This window comes from Mustela erminea, chromosome 1 (genome assembly GCF_009829155.1).
Source record: "Mustela erminea isolate mMusErm1 chromosome 1, mMusErm1.Pri, whole genome shotgun sequence".
NCBI classification, from domain to species: Eukaryota; Metazoa; Chordata; class Mammalia; order Carnivora; family Mustelidae; genus Mustela; species Mustela erminea.
The window spans coordinates 51544886-51564029 of record NC_045614.1 but is presented as its reverse complement, the minus strand read 5'-3'; the positions used below and the strand labels follow the sequence as shown (position 1 = coordinate 51564029).

At 36.6% G+C, this 19144-nt stretch overlaps 1 protein-coding gene across 15 annotated transcripts in view; it reads right to left on the bottom strand.

Moving 5' to 3' along the window:
* The window catches only part of SETD5 (SET domain containing 5), an 84952-nt gene that overhangs the window by 50053 nt on the left and 15755 nt on the right, over positions 1 to 19144 (bottom strand). For 14 of the 15 annotated variants that reach the window (XM_032326128.1, XM_032326110.1, XM_032326170.1 and 11 more), the window contains exon 2: positions 639 to 698. The exons of the other annotated variant lie outside the window; for it this stretch is intronic. The gene's annotated coding sequence lies outside the window, so the exon portion shown is untranslated. The remainder of the gene's footprint in view (positions 1 to 638; positions 699 to 19144) is intronic. 15 annotated transcript variants of the gene reach the window in all.

The following is a 19144-nucleotide window of genomic DNA, read 5'->3' as shown; positions in this document are numbered from 1 at the left end:
GAATTAACTGAAGGGCGCCTGGGTGGCTCAGTGGGGTAAGCCACTGCCTTCGGCTCAGGTCATGATCTCAGGGTCCTGGGATCGAGTCCCGCATCGGGCTCTCTGCTCAGCAGAGAGCCTGCTTCCCTCTCTCTCTCTCTCTGGCTGCCTCTCCGTCTACTTGTGATTTCTCTCTGTCAAATTAATAAATAAAATCTTTAAAAAAAAAAAAAAAAAAGAATTAACTGAAGACTTAACAGATCAATATGCAATATTTTATTACAATTACTCTAGTTTTATAAACCAAGAAAATAGACTCTTAGTATAGTTTACTAAGGTTAGTAGTACAGAATTAGTTAACTTATCGCACAGTTTGGAGAGGTGTCCTAGAGTGAGAAGAGAAGTTAACTCTGTCTCTAGGTGGAACAATTTCAAGATATCTTATACTTGTTAAATTTTCTCTTTCTACCATAATATAAACTCTATAAGGACAGGATTTTTGTGTTTTATCCTCTGCTGTATTTCCAATGTTCAGACCGAAAATGTCTGAGACTGTGTGCTGAATGTATTATGATCACCATTATCTCAACATATGATTTTAACACTCATTACAATATAAAAATTAAAACAAATGTAAAGGATTTATTTGACTCAGTCACCTTTTTATAGACCTCCAAATATGAAGTCCCCCAAAATTATCTGCCAGTACCTCTGAAGACCTAGAAAAAGTTGAGACACAGATTAATACAGAAAGAAATAATAACAATGGATACAAAGAACAGAATTATTCAGAATATTTTCTTTTTTGGGGGGACAGGAAGAGTGAGCAAACACGCATGTACATGAGTTGGGGTAGAGAGGGGGGTGGGGGGGCAGAGGGAGAAGACAATCTTAAACAGGCTCCATGCTCAACATAAAGTCCAATGCAATGTGGGGCTCGATCTCACAACCCTGAGATCATGACCTGAATCTAAATCATGAGTCAGATGCTTAATGCCACTCAGGCACTCTGAATTATACAGAATATTTTACACAGTAATTTATTTCATTTCTACACATTGCCTTGTTAACCCTACTATGTTCATTTATTTCTGTCCTTAAAGCCATGATATCCTATTTTCCTATAAAGCCAGAACCTAAATAAAGAATGGGAAAGGAAAATTATCTTTATTAGACTTAAGAAGTGGAAAATATTATGCCACTGGGTAACACTCTTTTCTTCAAATGAGAAGTCTCTCCCATTTCCCAAAGGACTTCTTATCTCTCCTAGGAGGTACTTCTCCAATGACCCACTCCCAAAGGCAGAGGCTTTTCTTTAACAAAATATCAAGTTTACTCTAGTCAGAAAAGGGCCTTCCATCACCTACTAAAGTATAAATTCATATTACTTCTCCCCTCCCTCCACCTTCATCCCATTTATCATACTGTCCACTTAAAAAATAAAAAAAGACAATTGGTAGTCAATTCTATTTGTGGTCAACTGTGTAATGGACTCTGTGGAAAAACAGAGCTTTAATTAACTTTCTACCCTCCAAAAAGTAAAGGGAAATAGGTGATGGGGGGGGGGGGGGCAAAAAGTCAAATTTAACATTAGCCAGAACAGGGAATTATTAACTAAATGTTAATATATCATGCATGTAAAAAGAGTTGTTTTTGGGATTCTAGCTACCAAGCAATAGAGAGGACACGTACTTTTATATGTTGATATTTTGTGGATTTCTAAATTTACAAAAAATTGGAAAACAAACTATTTTTTAAAAAGATTTTACTTATTTGAGAGTATGAGCAGATGGAAGGGCAGAGTTGGAGAAGCAGACTCCTCACTGAGCCGGGAGCCTGACGCAGGGTTCAATCCCAGGACCCTGAGACCATAACTTGAGCTGAAGTCAGACACTTGACCAACTGAGCCACCCAGGCACCCCTATTCTTTAGAAATATTTTTAGGGGCAGCTGGGTGGCTCAGTGGTTGGGCATCTGCCTTTGGCTCAGGTCATGGTCCCAGGGTCCTGGGATCGAGCCCCGCATCGGGCTCTCTGCTCAGAGAGAGACTGCTTCTCTCTCTGCATTTCTCCTAGCTTGTGCTCTCTCTCTCAAATAAGTAAGTAAAAATCTTAAAAAGAAAAAATTTTAAAAAAATTTTAAAAGAGCATACTCAGAATTATCATAAAAATAAAATGTATGAAGGCAACAATAAAAGAAAGAAAAAAAAAAAACAAGGAAGAAGTAGACTCCCCTAGCAACAACAAGAAAGAAAGAAAGTAAGAAATCACAGGAGGAAAAAGAGAAATATATGAATGTTCAGTAGGGGGAAAATGAATACATCAGAATTTCAATTTCATATCAATTCAAATTCATATCAATTTGTTCTTCCAGAACAATTCATCCGAATCCACAGAATACTAGTAAGTTCTTGGATTCAGAAGCAAAAGCAGTCAGTCTCCCAACACTGAGTACTATTTTGAGAAGTCACCATTTACACACACATATAGTTTCTGGAGAAAAGGCTATTAAAAAGAACATGAAAAAATGTTTTATAATTACCCATCTTTTTACTTGGGTCAGAAATGGTCAATAGTCTCTGTATGTGTCATTCTGAGAGTCTCTTCTCTGTGTGAGTGCTGAAAGCACAAGACCCGTGTGACCTATTTGGTCACTCTCAGAGCAGACACACAAAAAGTGTTTTAAGAACAATTCCAACAGAGATTTCAGAAAAAGAAATTGCATCAGCCAGGTGAGCCGGAAGCAGCTGGGAGACAAGAGTCCAATAAACAGCCAATCCAATGAAAGAAATTCAGAACAAGTCTGCTTCAGTAATCCTGTGAAGAGGACTGGCAGGAAGAGGAGTGCCGCTTTAGAAAGAGAACAGGCCTCATATGCTTCAGACAGTCTTTGTACTGAGGCTGTGGACCTTGGCCATTCTCCCAGAAATGATGCAATCCTGATGAACAAGATCTGCTGCCAGAGAAACAATTGTTAACAGCCTATGCAGACAGCAACTCAGCCAAGGAGCAATCTCTGATCAGCTCTCTTCAAAAACCCCCAGAAAGCCAAATCTCTTCCTCAATTTTGGCGTCTGACAAAAACATGTAAGTGAATACACATTTAAATATATAAGAACAAGCCGTCTTCCCAAAATGTCCCTTTGCTTTTAATTGGTTTTTCAATATCAATCATCCATAACTAAATTTGAAATAAAACACTGACAACATTTCTACTTTTATGAATATAATCCTCCAAGCATATTAACAACAAGGTATTAAAAGCAAGTTATTAACAAGGTTGAAATTTTACACTTATTTTCCTCACTCTCATTGGAAAACGTTTTGAAAAGTCGTAGTGGCTTCTCTATGTATGAAAAACAATCTGGAATCTAGGACCCAATTATGAGATTTGAAAGTAAGGACAAACATGAACATTTACTAATTTAGGGCCAGGAAAAGTATATTTTGTAGTTATTTCTAAAGTTATGTGACCCAATATGTTAAAGATAGGCATGTATTAGAGAAAATCTCTTCTTGTTTAGGCAAACATAAATAGTAGATTGAATAGTATCACAATTTGCAACGCTTAATTTTCTCAAGGGCAACAATATTACTTCAGATCTTTTAAGAGGGTTAATGATTATTATCATCCTATTAGCAACAGCTTACTATTTTGGAATCTAAATTAAAAATGTCATCAATTTAAAGTCAATCAGAGAAGGATAATTATCATATGATCTCCTTGATATGAGGAAGTTGAGATGCAATGTGGGGGGCTTGGGGGAGGTAGGAAAAGAATAAATGAAACAAGATGGTATCAGGAGGGAGACAAACCATAAGAGATTCTTAATCTCACAATACAAACTGAGGCTTGCGGGGGAGGGGGGGTAGGAAGAGGGTGTGGGGTTATGGACATCGGGGAAAGTATGTGCTATGGTGAGCGCTGTAAAGTGTGTAAACCTGGTGATTCACAGACCTGTACCCCTGGGGCTAATAATACATTATGTTAATAAAAAAAAATTCATCAATTTAAAAATCCTCCCTAGGTTCTTCATCTCCTAGGTCTGGTTTTAGTATTAAATTGTATATATGGTACTGCTATAAAATTATTAGGATTTTACCTCCTTGTTTACTAAATAGAAGACCCTGCATACAACAATCTTAGTTCTCTAAATTTCAACTAGCCATAAGCTGTAATTAACCAAAGACCTTCCTTGCAGAAGCAGTAACTCTTAAAACTGAGATTCACTAAAAACACAAACATCTAAGATGTCTCTTACAATCAATATATTCAGCCCAATCTACTATCCCTATTTTTAAACTAGTAAATAATGAAAATGAACTGATGGACAGAATAATTCTAAAGCAGTAAAAGACCTAAAGAAGGCTAGTAAGTGAGTAAATTTAAGCAAGAAGAGAAAAAAAATTCAGGAAGTTGTCAATAAGAGTTAAAATAAAACAGCCATTAAGATTCAATTTCTGAACCTACTGATCATTCAAAAAAATTTTGTTATACATGTAAGTTGAATTTATTCTTAAATACTTAAAAAAAAAGATTTATTTGAGATAGAGTGCACACACTCATGAGAGCAGGGGGAAGGGCAGAGGGAGAAGGGGAGAGGGAATCTCAAGCAGATTCCCCTATGAACACAGAACCAACTTGGGGCTTGATTTCACGACCCTTGAGATCATGACCTGAGCCAAAACCAAGAGTTGGATGTTCAAGTGAGTAAGCCACCCAGGCGCCCCTCTTTTTAAATACTTCAATTTCTTCTTTACAAGAGAGTGAAAGAATAAAAAGGAGACATATGGAAAGACTATTAGAAAGTGTTTTTTTAACATGATGATTACACTCAATTTTTAAATCACAGAGTAGTTCAAAATGCAGTAGATAAAGGAATGCATTTTATCTACGGTACCAACTTGTGGAAGACCTAATGTGGCAACTGCCATTTATATGCTGATCTTTCATCTTCAACCCAAACTGAAAAGATCAAGAAAAGCACTACCACTGTACTGTAACGGATCACTTTTGGCCTTGAAAAAGGAAAAAGTATTTTAGGAAAAAGTACTATATTAAGAGGCAGAAGTCTTGAGTTCTAGCCTAAAAGCCTAAATATTTGGTGATCTCAGAAAAATCACCTTTTATATACAATCTTTAATTCCTCAAAGTAAAATCTCAATGGGCTTCATTCTGCTTCAGAATCTATGAATCCTGGCATTGGCTTATTGCAATTCATGCAATGTCTCAAAGTCTCAGTTTTCTCATCTGAACAACAGAAAGAATACCTGTCCTGCTTACTCACAGGTGCATATGAACTAGTATTTGTAGAAAATAGAGTTTAAATGATTCTCTGCAACCTTTAAATATATGTAAAGAGGAGCTATTACCTAATAAGCTGAATGTGGCTAAGGATTATTTTTACTATTCTCCAACAGTGTGTATTTCAATTTTGCTACCGTAACTAAGGTGAGAAAGGGAGATACTGGGAAACATGTAAAAACAAACAGTGTAGCAGAGGTAAGTGATAAGCATTAGAAGAATTATTGGAAAACAGGCGATTAACTCTAAGAAAAGTATCCAGAGATCTGGGGGAAAGTTCATATATTTGGATGGTATAAACTGTAAATTAGGCTTATAATCTGAAACAAGTTAATGTAGGCAGAGAATCTAGGAGTTGAGGGCTGAAGAGAGAGAAGAAAAGAGAAAAACTGGAAGTAAACAATGGAGACTAAAGAAATTCAGACTAAGGTAATTTAGAATCAAGATAAAGTTTTCTTTTTCTCACACCTCTTCTCCTCCAACACTTGTTTATCCCTTGGCTCCTTTGCCTAAATTTATACTCCCTTTAGGGGCTATTAGGCTTGGCACAATAAACAGATGTCTATAAAAACTCTAAGTTTACTAGAATAGGAGGTAATTAAAACCCAGTTTTTAAAAAATCCTGTTTTAGTCCACAGGAAGAATTTCTTTCCCCCTGAAAAATTTCATTAATGGTAGCATTACAGACGCCAACATATACTTAGCTATTCTTGGGGGGTGTGGGGAGCTAGGATATGAGTACACATCATAAATAATGAAACTAAATACTATGATTTTAATTTATTTTAGGCTGACATGAAAAAAAGAAAAGTATTTTATGTATACCTGATTTAACAGTGATAAATAGGTATTTACTGCTAAACTAACGAAAGATGCACAGGCTCTTTCTGTGCTTAAGAAGAATCAGGAAAATTTTAGGCTTCTAAGTATTAAATAAAGATGACACCCTTGGGGCACCTGGGTGGCTCAGTGGGTTGAGCCTCTCCTTTTGGCTCAGGTCATGATCTCGGGGTCCTGGGATCGCCCCAAGTCGGGCTCTCTGCTCAGCGGGGAGCCTGCTTCCCCCTCTCTGCCTACTTGTGATCTCCCTGTCGAATAAATAAATAAAATCTTAAAAAAAAAAAAAAAAAAAAAGATGACGTCCTCAAAGAACTCTCAAGGGCTCTGCAAAGAGATAGTCTCAAGACTTTCTCAAGGTTCTGTCCTCTAGGAGCCTCAGCATGCTTTAGATCTATACACCAGAGAAAACGGAAAAGAACATCTCATCCATTTAAGTTTGCCTCCTCTCTAGACGCTTTTCATTTCCAAACCCTCAAATGGGAACCACATTTCCTTACTCCAGATAAAGTGGGTTGTGCACATTTATGAGGCATTAATATCTGTTATACTTTCAGTAGTTTGGGCAAAATTTCTCCAGTTCATTAAAAAAAATTTAGGAATTTAAAGTTTAGAGCCTAATTTATTATTTTATAGATGAAGAAACATTGCTACAAAAATATTAACTTATAAGAAGTAACATACAAAGTGGTGCCTTCAAAAGAAAGAAAATAAAGATTTTAATGTATAGCTTCTATTTATTAAAGTAATTACTATTTACTTTAGATAGCAATGCCTGAATTAAAATAAATTTTTTAAACTTAAGTATCAATTATTATTGGTGCTATGCTAGACACACAAGTCCAGACTAAAATTCCTGGCTTTCTTTGGACTTATATTATCTAGATTTGCCAGCTTTTTCTTCATTCATTCATTCAACAAATATGAAGTAACTACTATATATAAAAACTATGTTAAGTGCTATTTTAAGGTGTTTCTCTTATCCAAAAGCAGAAGAGGATAGGCAATTTGCAAACTCTTTAGGCTTGCCTATGTGCCAAGTATTGCATGTTCACAACCATGAAGGGGAAAAAAATCCTAAAGTGTGCCTCTACAATTAATGAGTCACTCTGAAGAGAAAACAACACTGTCCTCTCAAAAAAAAGAAAATCCCAGACCACTCCATAGTTTAACAGTGACACAGAGGAGTCTCTTATAGGGAAGATTTTCATAAGTCTCTTGAATTGTTTACACAAGACTTATCACTGACTGGTCTTATGGAAAGTTCTATTAGAATGAAGGTCACCAGGCAGCAAGAACCCTCAAAACAGACAAACAGAACCTGACCATACATGTGTCAGGATTGGTAGGCAGACCAGGTGGTTAAGTATATAACAGCAAAGGAATTTAAGGCTTAACATTTCTGATAACACAACCGAGTTCCCCTCCCCAACCAACAGCTGTATCTGTATTCTTAACATATTAGAGATTATAAATGCTTATAAAAATAGGCAAACTTTAGGGGCGCCTGAGTGGCTCAGTGTGTTAAGCCACTGCCTTCGGCTCAGGTCATGATCTCAGGGTCCTGGGATCGAGTCCCACAGCAGGGAGCCTGCTTCCCTTCCTCTCTCTCTGCCTGCCTCTCTGCCTACTTGTGATCTCTGTCAAATAAATAAATAAAATCTTAAAAAAAAAATAGGCAAACTTTATGAAAACATAAAAAGTAGAAGTGAAATTCTCACATAATTCTACTTACCAAAGATACCCCCCAAAATAAATGCTAACTCTGCAGTTCTATAATCTGCGTTGTTCATTTAGCAGGTTTCGGACATCTTTCTATATGCATATGCATAAGTCTGCTGCTTCTTAAATGATGGCACCGTATCTATCCTATGGCTGTACTATTAATTTAAGTCAATCCCGTGCAGGTGGATGTTAATTCATATTGTTGCCAATTTTCCGTCATATATAGGACTGAACAGTCATGTACATATGCCTTTCTTTAACATATACAAACATTTTCTTAGGATACATTTCTAGATGTGAAACTACTGAAATGTCATAAGCATGTATCAGAGGTGTCAAACCACCCTCCAAAAAGTTAAAACCATTTTACAAAGTCCTATATAGTGTGTGAAAGCTGGCTACATTTTCTCATAGGTTTAAAATAATTTCAATTCTAACTCTGCTCATAGAGTCTTCTATTTAGAAGACTACATTCTAAAAGAAAACTTTAAAATGAAAGTCAACTGCAAATTCTCAACAATTCTGATACACTTTTACGACTACTGATTGGATGTGTCATTATTGTTGTTCTGTGAAATTCTTATATACTAAGAGATCTCATTTGCTTTTTCAGTAAATTTAGGCTGGGATCTTCAAAATAAAACATAAAGCACTATTTCAAAATCAAAGTATTTTATGGTTGCCCCATGAGATAATTTTTAATTCTTTTAATAGAATGTATCAAGATCTAAATTTCTTCTTCCAGTAATGAAAAAATAAACAATGCTAACCACTTGTAACCTTGCTAGCATTTGTAGGGTTCTGATGGACAAAATTCAAGTAATCTAGAAGATTTGAACTCTTCGGTTTCAAAGAAGTTGTCAAAACTCTGTTCTAAGGGTGCTTGGCTGGGTCAGTCAGAGGACCATGAGACTCTTGATCTCAGGGTTGTGAGTTCAAGCCACACGTTGGGTGTAGATTACCTAAATAAATAAACAAACTTAAAAACAAAACCAAAAAACTCTGTTCTGGCAGCTCTGCTTTAGAGTGTAAAATAGGATGCCCTTCATTTTTAATGACACATAGAGAAAAAAACCCTTAAAACTCTAAGAACTTGTCAATACTGATTTACTAAAAGATAAAGCCAAAACACTGACTAAATTTTTACAGTGCCTACCAATTCAATTTTACAGTGCCTGCGAACCAATATGGTTCAAATGTAAGCCCTACACAAATGAGGCAAACAAACAACAACCCCTCTACTTTTTACTGTGCTTGCTCTAGCACCGGACTGAGAGCCTGGATGCAGAGCTATTTTTTTCCCTCTGAAATGTTTTATAGACTGTCTTTATTCCATTCATTCACCAACATTACTCACCTCCTTATGATTTCAAGGTTTCATTATAGCAATGAACTGATCTCACTACCTCCAGGCTCTCAACCCTCCAAAATTTTCTCTTCATTCTTTCGTAACTTTAACCCTTTAATTTTTTTATTTTAATTTTTAAAAAGATTTTATTTATTTATTTGACAGTGAGAGAGGGAATACAAGCAGGGGGAGTGGGAGAGGGAGAAGTAGGCTTCCCACTGAGCAGGGAGGCCTATGTAGCTCTAATCCCATGACCTGAGCCAAAGGCAGAGCTTAATGACTGAGCCACCCAGATGTCCCGACTTTAACCCTTTTACAGCATAACTTTAATCATTATCATTCCACAATTAGAAATCTACAATGGCTCCCTAATACCTAATGGGTTAGTTCAAACTCCTTTGCCTGAATGGAATGAAGACTTTTGTTAATTACCGGCTAATCTATTTCTTATCCTTCAAAATTTTGTTCATACTACTTATCCTAATGCTACTTTCTACATACTTAAAAAAAAAATTATTATGAAAAACTTCAAACAAATACAAAACCAAAGAAAACCCTGTAATGAACTCATAAACCGTACCCAACTTTAAACAAACTGATGGCTAACCTTACTTTATCGGTAACCACTCATCTTCTACAGAATCATTTTACAGCAAATCCAGAAATATCAGTTTATGTATAATATTTGCTGGGTGGAGCTGTCCCTCACTTATCATAAAAATGGGTGAAAGAGTCTGCCTGTAATGGTAGGTGGTTGTGACAGAGAAAGAAAGAGTTATCTTTTTTTGGCAAAAGTTAAAATGGATAAAGGGCTTAATATAATTCATCAATTGATAGATTTGCTGAGTAATGTTTAGGTTTTATAATTATACACTTACGGCTATTAAAAATGTCTTAAATTTTTTCTAAAGAAAAAACACTGTAAGCAATTATTATTTTAATTAATTTGTTGATAAAATCTCTTGTATTCTGGGGAATGCAAATTTCTCCTTATAGCAAAGCTAAATCCAAGTACATACATGATCCACAGCTGTAACACAGCATTCCTAAATATTCTACAAGCCAATAAACAAAAATGGACCAAACACAGAAGAAACACCCCCAAAACATAGTGATAGTCTATAAACCTGTGTATTGAAGATAAGGACTGATTACACCATAAGCAATGGTTCACATCTGAGGTACTGACCAGGGGTGCCTGGGTGGCTCAGTTGGTTAAGCCGCTGCCTTTGGCTCAGGTCATGATCCCAGACTCCTGGGATGGAGTCCCGCATCAGGCTCCTTGATTGGCAGGGAGCCTGCTTCTCTATCCCCCTGTCTGCTCGCGCGCTTGCGTTCTCTCTCTCTCACAAATAAATAAATAAATAAATAAAATCTGTTTTAAAAAGTTGAGGTACCAACTTTTCAAGCAGTTTCTCAGAGTACTAGGAGAGGTTTAGTGACAATAGGGTACTCAACTGAGGAGCACTTTTCAGTCAAAAAATAATTCTGTAGTAATGGTGTCGCAGAACAAAAGCATTTGGGATAGATATGGATGATTCCTATTTGAACCACAAAGCAAATCTAAAGGTCCAGTTAATGGAAAACAAGCCCAAATCACTGTCAATGCAAATATATACCATTACACATTCTATTCCCAAACTACTCATCATAAGCTATACCAATGGCAATAAAATTAAATTTAAAATAATTTATAATTTAAAAAGTGACAGTGATGGAACATGAAGATTAACAAGAAACACTGATATACACTGCTTTGCCTAAGCAAAAAATAAGCCTGCATTTACTTATACAGTAGGTTCCTTGTAAAACGAAATCTTTGAAATGATGAGTACATACATTATTTCCCTAGAAGCCCAAGAGAATGAACATCTCTGGACCAAATAGCCAGTGGTTTGTTGCGACACAGGAACTTAAAGTTCTCAACATGCAAAACAAAAATATTTAACTTATTGATTGTAAACATCTTCTCTAGAGATCTTAATATGAAAAATGATTTTAAAGCCTTGACACAGATGCTCATCTTTGATCCAATTTCAGTAAACATTTCAGCTGTATTTAGGCCAAAATTCTCATTTGTTAATTAATTCTTGTAATAAATCATCCCCAGGGCCCTGAAAAAAAATAGTACTTTTTAGTTAATGAATACAACTGGCACAATAAGCAGCTCCAAATTCTTATGCAAAATATAACCACCATATACCATGCTAAGTTTTACCAGTCATATATTGTCTCCTTGAATCACCTCTATTGCTTTTCCTGTCATAATGTAGTTCAATCCTAAGCAAAGCCCAGAATTCTGGCCCTGAATAACTAAGAGTAAAACACAAAGTATCTTAGGTTCACATGTCATTTTCCCTTTTTGTTAAAACATCTATTTTGTAAACTTATTTTTTTCCCAGGTGAAATATTTCTAAATGCTGAACATTACCATTTTGGTTGTGTTTTCTTTTTAATTAATTAATTAATTAATTAGTTGATGGAGATCACAAGTAGGCAAAGGGTGGGGGGGTATAAAGCAGGCTTCCTGCCAAGCAGAGAGCCCTATGCGGGGCTTGATCCCAGGACTCTGAGATCATGACCTGAGCTGAAGGCAGAGGCTTAACTCGCTGAGCCACCCAGGCGCCCCATGACAATTACCATTCATAAAAAAACTAAGATTTTTTTTTTTTAAATCCTAATCCCCAGATTTTGACAAATCTCTCATAGACCACCACTGGTAACTTTAGATTAGTGGTTCTCAGTCTTTTTAGAAAAAAGGGCAGTTTCTTAGAAGTGTAAAGATTTGGGGGGAGGATCAGAAAAACAGGTGAAGGGGGTTGGAAGTTAGAAATTTCCAGTTACAAAGTAATGTCATTACACAGGGGTGTAATGTACAACATGGTGACCACAGTTAACATGTTGTATATTTGAAAACTGCCAGGTGAGTATATCCTAAAAGTTCTTAGCATGAGAAAATATTTTTTTCTGTAACTATGTAAGGTGACAGATATTGCCTTGACTTACTGTGGTGATCATTTCCCAATGTATGTAAATATCAACTCATTATGCTATATAATGTAATTAATGTAATGTTAAATGTCAAGTATATCTCAATTAAAAAAAAATGTTTTTTATATGCAGCCATTAGTGTGGGCCCTAATCAAATATGTCTGAAGCTTGAAAGAAGAAGAAATCTGGATTAAAAGCCACTAAGAGGTGCGTGCACAGAGGGATGACCCAATGTAAAGGCAGTAGTAGGAGGGTAACCACCTGCAAACTATGGAGAGAGAGCTCAGGAGAAACCAATGCTGCCAACACCATGATCCCCAACTTCTAGCACAGAAATTTTTATCTGTGGATTAGGAAAATACAGAAAAAAAAGGTATGAATTTGGTAATGGGTTACATCCTTTGTAATTGGGGTTCTCACCCCACAAAGTACCAATGTCAATAACAATAATTACAAAGAACTAACAATACTTCTGCACAACACTCTTTCATTTTATGTCCTTAAAGACCACTGTCTATTCTGCTAAGACAGAACTAAATAAATACCCTGGTAAATGTGTCAGATGATACTTACTACGGGTGACCAAAAAAGGGAAACAAGGATCTTTGCCTAAAAAGATGCCTCACTTTGACCTATTGGGCCAAACCACCATGAATCCCTCCCAGACTAACCCAATGACGCCTTCAAATTCATCTCTGAATTCTAAAACCAAACCAAACACCAACCAACCAACCAACCAAAAAACCAGCAATGAATCATGGCTCTTCAACAAATTTAGGACTTAAGAATCCACTAAGATTCAAGATTGTGTTTTAACTCTTCCCTCATCTGTATATAAAAGCTGGAAGGAAACCCACTTGGGTCCAGTATGAATATTCAAAAATTGATCCCTGGTTGTGGGGGGGCACCTGGATGGTTCAGCTGGATGAGCATCTGGAATATACTGTGGCTTAGGTCTTCATCTCAGGTTTGTGAGATCCAGCTCCAACTCCACACCCGGTGTGGAGTCTGCTTTGGGATTCTCTCAGATCTCCTTCTCCCATTAATGTTTCTCTAGCCGATTTCAAACTTAATACTTCTTAGCTATTATTTGAGCAAACATGAATTCTCACCAAACCTGCTTTGGTAAACTGTTCAAAGGAGACAATATTTGCCTAATTTCTTCTTTCTGGGGACCTATAATGAATGTTTATTTGGCTATCAAGCTTATTTTAATACAAAAACACTAATTTACAAGGAAAAAAAGTTTTAAAGACACATTTGGGTGCTGCTTGTCACCATTCCTTACTCTACTGAAATACAAATTCCTTCAAGTCTTGTGACTTCTAGACCTGTTATTAATGCCTTCCACTGATTTCCTTTTAAAAAAGTCTTTCTGGGACTCCTAGGTAGCTCAGTTGGTTGAGTGACTGCCTTCAGCTAGGGTCAGGCGAGGGCGGGGGGGCTGCTCAGCAAGGAGCCTGTTTCTTTTCTCTCTCCCTGCTGCTCCCCTTGTTTATGCTCGCTCGCTCTCTCTCTCTCTGGCAAATGAATAAATATTTAAAGAAAAAAAAACTTTTCTTTTGGAAAAAATTATTGAGTTTACCAAGCACAACTGAGTGTGCATCTATGTACGCCAAGTGGAAACAAGTCAAAACTAAGTAGGTTTTAATCTCCAGTAGCAAAATTATGAATTCAGATTTTCTTTATAAGAAAACAGCACATTCACAGGTAGGCTTTGTGGTGGTGGTCTGCTGTGTGGCCCAGTAGATCAAAGTAGGGGGCAAACCTTTTCAGGCTGAAGAACAAATTATGTCTCCTATCTTCCTCTCTTAGGAACCAAATGCTAGGGTATCTGTAGCTCTTAATCTTTTCTTTTGAAGACAGATCACGGATTTCTGTGAAAATCTGATTAAGACTATGAACCTTTTCCTTAGAAAAACAAGCAAAACTTGAGGTTAAAATTCTAGGGATTCATAGGCCTCTGCTCTATACCCTTTCCTGAACTGCAGCCAGTTTGATAAAGAAAGCCTATAACTGACTGAATGGCAAGGTATGGGTGATTGAAAGAGGCCTACTAATTCTTTTTTAGTATCAAGGAAGCCAGAACTTATAATTACTGTCGTAAGGCATAGTGCTCAATTAAAACCCATCCATTTCCTTTCTCCATCCAGATCCAGGAGCCCCATCCAATTCTGGCAGAGGATCCTAAAGGAAAAAAGATAAAAACCACAGAAAAGTAGCAATACCCAATGTCCAGAGGAGAGGAAAGGGCAGATTATACTAGTAGAGATATGAGGCTCCTTAAGTAAAATAGGTAATATTGTACAATGAAAAGATCTTGGAATCATGAGGATCTTGACTCATTCATCTCATTACTAGTTGTGTGATCACTGTGATTTCAATTTGTTCATTATAAACAACTCCACTGCACAATTTTGAGAATTAAGTGAGACAGTATTCATAAGAGAACCTAGCAAGATACTCGGCACATTGTAGGTATCCACTTCTGGTACGTAGGGTTACACTATTAAAGAAGTAAACAGGAGCCATTTTGTGGCTTCCAAAGCAATAGTATAAAGTGGAGAGAGGAAGCCACAACTTGAGTCTTATTAGTAACTTAACAAGTCCACTAACAGTAATATTTGCTAATAGTCACTGAGTAAACTGCACTCCTAGTCAAAATATCCCAACAGTTTGCTTAGAGAAATCTTGTTTGTCTGTTTTGAGGGTTCCAGGCCCAGTGAGCCCAACACTGGGTGTGAACTCACAACCCTGAGACTGAGACCTAAGCTGAGATAAGAGTCAACGCTTAACGGAGCCACCCAAGCGCCCAGAGAAATCTTGACTGTTTAACATTAACCTAATATACACAAGGTATTTTTTCAGAAATTCAACCATCTCATAAAATGAAATCTCTTATATAGGGAATATACTGTTAATTCAGCCAATTGTTTCCTCAATCTTCCTGTCCGGAATGATTTCCAGAATTCTTTAAAACATTATTATATCCTTTTAGTACACTCATTATATATCTACGTAGCTATTCTATTCTTCTTTTTTTTTTTTTCTTTTAAAGATTTATTTATTTGGCAGACAGAGACACAGTGAGACAGAGAACACAGGCGGGGGAGTGGGGGAGAGAGAAGCAGGCTTCCTGCCAAGCAGAGAGCCCAATGTGGTGCCTGATCCCAGGACCTTGGGATCACAACCTGAGCCAAAAGCAGACGCTTAACCACTGAGCCACCCAGGTGCCCCTAGCTATTCTATTCTTCTGTTGACTGCAAGTATCATGTGATAGTCACAAGAGGAATGGAGCTCAAATGCCTAGTACTACTTCTGGGGAGAGATGAAACATCTGAGTATGTTTCCTAAATCGGCTTTACCAAAGACCCACATCCCTCAGTCTATAGACACTTTTATTTTAAACTTTAAAAGATTTTATTGTGAAAAATTTCAAACAAGTATAAAAGGACAGTTTTATAATGCCATTTATTCATCATTGTTTCAATAATTACCAACTCTTAGTTAATGTTATTTCATCTATTACCTCTCCTCCTTTCTAAAGCAAACAATAGCAATATATCATTTCATCTATATTTCAGCATGTACCTCTGAAAGGTAATTTTTTTTAAAAAAGGAAATGTGTGCATTTTAGTTTCTCTTTTGTTTTGGGGGGATGGAAGAAAATAACTTTAGCCCACCATTTTATCCCTTCCTAAAACTCCCATTCCTCTATCTAAAAATATTGTCAACCAATCTGAATTCATTTTGGCACTCCTCACTTTAATCCTGAAATATTTAAAACACTTTTTTCAAAAAACTGAAGGGAAAGGAACACTCTCAAACTAATTTTGCGAGACTATTATCACGCTGATACCAAAGCCAGGCAAGAACACCACAAGCCATTATCTCTGATGAACACAGATGCAAAAATCCTCAACCGAATATTCACAAACTGAGTTTAACGGTACATTAAAAGGATTATACACCATAATTAATATTTATTTCTGGAATATAAGGATGGTTCAACTACCCAAAACAATAAATGTGATACACCACATCAACAAAGTGAAAAATAAAAATAGTATGATCGTTTCTGTAGATGCATTTGACACAATATCCTTTCATGATAGAAAGAACTTGCAACAAATTAGGTACAGATGAAATGTACCTCAACATAATGAAAGCCACACAGGACAAGCCTGCAGCTAACATCATAGTCAATGGTGAAAAGCTGAAAGCTTTTCCTTTAAGATCAGGAACAAGACAAAGATGTCCGCTCTTCCGCTTTTACTCAAAATAGTACTGGGAAGTTCTAACCAGAGCAACTAGAAGAGAAAAAGAAATAAAAGACATCCAAATCAAAAAAGAAGTAAAACTGTCTTTTTGCAGATGACATAGTATCCTACCTAGAAAACCCTGAAGATTCCACTGAAGAGCTGTTAACAAATAAACAGCTGTAAACATAAACAAGCTGCAGGATACAAAATCAATACAAAAATCAGTTGTTCTATACACTAACACCAAACTACAGGAAAGAGAAATTAGGAAAACAATCCCAATTACAACAGCATAAACTTATTTATTAATTTATTTATTTAGTAACAAATTTAACTACAGAAGTAAAAAAAAATCTGTATATTGAAAACTATAAAACACTGATGAAAGAAACTGAAGACACAAATGAATGGAAACATAGTCCATGCTCATATATTGGAAGAATTAATACTTTTAGAATGTCCATACTATCCGAAGTGATCTATAGATTCAATGTGATACCTTTCAAAATTCCAATGGCATTTTTCACAGTAATAGGAAAAAAAAAAACCCAAAATTCCTTCTATGAAACCACAAGACTCTGAATAGCCAAGAGTCTTGAAATAGAACAAGAAAGCTGGAGACAGCACAATTCTGGACTTCAAACTATATTACAAAGCTGTAGTTATCAAAAAGTATAGTATCGGCATAAAAGCAGACACATACATCAATGGAACAGAAAAGAGAGCCCAGAAAAAGGAGCACCTGGGTGGCTCAGTGGGTTAAGCCTCTGCCTTCAGCTCAGGTCATGATCTCGGGGTCCTGGGATTGAGCCCCACATTGGACTCTCTGCTTAGCAGGAAGCATGCTTCCCTCCCCTCTCTGCCTGCTGCTCTGCCTACTTGTGATCTCTCTCTCTGTCAAATAAAAAAAAGAGAGCCCAGAAATAACTCCATATATATTTAAATAAATCCACACATATATCCACACATATATGGCGTTTGTATGTGTGTGTGCATATATATATGTACTATACTATATACAGTATACTATATCATAGTACATACACTGTATACACACATTTTTTCAATTAGTTTTCAACAAAGGCACCAAGAATATACAGTGGGGAAGGGGCAGTTTCTTCAATAAATGGTGCTGGGAAAATGGAAACTCCACATGCAAAAGAATGAAACTAGACCCCTATTCTACACAATACACAGAAATCAACTCAAAATGGATTAAGCTTGAATGTAATATCTAAAACTGTGTAACTCCTAAAAGAAAACATAGGGTGCAAGGTCCTTGTCATTGATTTTGTTAATGATTCTGGGATTCAACACTGAAAACAAGGGCAACAAAATAAAAAAATAAACAAGTAGGTTTACATCAAACTAAAAGCTTCTGCACAGAAAAGGAAACCATCAACAAAATAAAAAGGCAACCTATGGAATGAGAGAAAATATTTGCAAACCACATATTTGATAAGGGGTGGATAACAAAAATATCCAAGAAACCCATATAACTCCGCCTGCCCAAAATTCTTACAACTCAATAGCACACACACACACACAAAAACAATTAAAACCCAATTAAAAAATGGGCAAAGGACCTGAATAGACACCTTCCCAAATAAGACATAAAAATGGCCAACAGGCCCTTGAAAGGTCTCAACATCACTTATCAAGGAAGTGCAATTCAAAACCATGAAGAGATATCACCTGGCACCTGTTAGGAAGGCTATTATCAAACAAGAGATAACAAAAGCTAGTGAAGATGCAGAAAAAAAGGAACCCTTGTACCCTGTTGGTGGTAATGTAAACTGGTACAGTCATTATGGAAAACAGTATGGAGGCTCCTCAAGAAATTAAAAATAGAACTACCATATGATACAGCAATCCCACTTCTGGGAATACAGCCAAAGAAAACAAAATCACTATCTTGAAGAGATACCTGTACTCCCATGTTCACAGGAGCATTATTCACAACAGCTAAGGTATGGAAACAATCTAAAAGTCTGTTATAAGATGAATGGATTGGGGCGCCTGGGTGGTTCAGGTGATTAAGCAACTGCCTTCGACTCAGGTCATGATCCCAGGATCCTGGGATTGAGCACCATGTCAGGCTCCTTACTCAGCGGGGAGCCTGCTTCACCCTTTCCTTCTGCCTGCTACTCCACCTGCTTGTGTTCTCTATCAAATAACTAAATAAAATAAAAAAAAAAAAGATGACTGGATTAGAAAATGTGATACTCATCTATTTACCTATAATGGAATATTGTTCAGCCATAAAAAAGAAGGAAATCCTGTCATTTGTTGATGACATGAACAAACCCGGAGAGGCTTGTGCTTCATGAAATAAGCCAGAGAAAGAAAAATACTGCATAGCATCACTTACATTTGGAATTACTTAAAAAAGAAAAAATTGAACTTACTGAATCAGAGTACAATGGTGGGTGTTGGGCTGGGGTGCAGGAGAAATGGGGAGAGACTGGTAAAAGGGTACAAACTTCCAGTTACAGAGATGAATAAGGCTTGAGGATCTAAGGTAGATACTAGATAAGGTAGTTACACAGTGACTATAGTTTATAATACCATATTGCAAAGTTGAAATTTGCTAAGAGATCAGAACTTCAGGTTTCTTACCATCCCCCCCCAAAAGCTGGGATACATATGTGAGGGATGAATGTGTTAATTAACTCAATTGTTGGAATCTTTTCACAAT